This window comes from Montipora foliosa, chromosome 2, assembly GCF_036669935.1.
Source record: "Montipora foliosa isolate CH-2021 chromosome 2, ASM3666993v2, whole genome shotgun sequence".
In the NCBI taxonomy this organism is placed as follows: domain Eukaryota; kingdom Metazoa; phylum Cnidaria; class Anthozoa; order Scleractinia; family Acroporidae; genus Montipora; species Montipora foliosa.
The window spans coordinates 32,300,872-32,302,532 of record NC_090870.1 but is presented as its reverse complement, the minus strand read 5'-3'; positions in this window follow the sequence as shown (position 1 = coordinate 32,302,532).

Sequence of the window (1,661 nt, the reverse complement as noted above, 5' to 3'; positions counted from 1 at the left end):
CCCTGAAGGTAGGAAAAAGGAATAAGCCCCCCCTCGCTGCCCCACACACACAAACTGAAGTGCTGAAGTGCACGATCTCTAATTCATTGTTTGATAGTCTATGAGATTGAAATTGACTAAAACTTTCAATGAACTGTTAAAATTCTGTTTTAGTACCTCTATCTAAAAGGTTCTTTTTATTAGCTGGAATTTATCGACCTTCATCCTTTACCAGAGCTGATGATATTGCTCTTGAAAATAAAATCGAAAAGGCCGACTTATTGAATAGAGAGTCTTTTCTAATCGGAGATTTTAACATCAATTCCTCCAATCCCCAGACCTACAACAAATATCGTCTTTGTAAGAGCTTAAATAGCCTGAATTTTAAACAGCTTGTCTCTACAACGACACGTCCAGTGAGTAATGCATGCCTAGGCCACATCTATACCAATAACCCGCAGGGAATCGAAATATTGGTCTTTCTGATCATCTACCAGTCTTCGCAGTAAGGAGATTCAACCATAATTATGAGCGTAACCATCAACAAAAAGGTAACATCTACATCAAGCATCGATACATGAAAAATTTTAATGTGGAACAGTTCAAAGCTACGCTCAAAGAAACCCCATTGGGCTCAGTGTTTATTTTTGACAACATTGATGATTTGCTCTCTTCGTGGGAATTGTTATTTAATACAGCATTGGACTCGAATTGTCCTTGGCGGGTCAAAAGAGTTGCAAAGGCCAGAAAACTCTCCTATAAGCCTGGTGGTTTCCTGAGGTCTCCTCGCCTAACAACCTGCTGTATGCTTTTTTAAAATCTGTTATACACATAAAGGCAAATAAAAAAAAACCACCTTGGCTGAATAGTTCTGTTACCAAGCAGCTGAGGGAGCGGGATAGGCTTTTAAAGATTGCTAAAAGATCGCAAAATCCTGCCGACTTGGAAAGCTACAAAGCAGCTTGGAATAAAGCAGTGTCATTACTGAGAAGAGTTAAGTCCCAATTCTTTAAAACCACCTTTGAACACAACAAGGACAATCCTAAGGGAATTTGGAAGACCATCAAGTCGCTCATCGGTGTCAATAAACAACAATCACTTCATCGCTTGAGAATCGATGGGCATAGTATCGTAAATAATAAAGAAATGGCTGAAGCATTTAATATTCACTTCTCAACAATCACAAACAAGCTGAGGAATTTGTTACCTGACATACTGTTTGACACCGCTAAACTGAGTAACTCTGTAAGATCATGGAAGGACGAAAGCGCTATCTTCTCGATTCCATCAATAACAGAAAGAGACGTCATTAGCTATCTACAAAAAATCGATTCCAATAAATCTACTGGCATTGATGATATCAGTTCTCGAATGCTTAAGTTGGCTGCTTCATTTATTGCACCTTCAATCGCAAGGTTGATCAACCTTTCTTTTTCCTAGTCGTTGGAAACACCCTGCTAACGTTACAAACTATCATCCAATTTCCGTTTTGCCCATACTGTCGAAGATTGCCGATAGACATGTTCACAACGCACTCTACAGTTTTCTGTCTAAAAATGATCTAATTTACAGTAGACAATCAGGCTTTCATCCAAGACATAGTACAGAAACTGGTCATCGACGATCTCTTATTTAACCTCGATAATGACTGTGTTAGTGGAATGGTTTTGATTGATTATCGT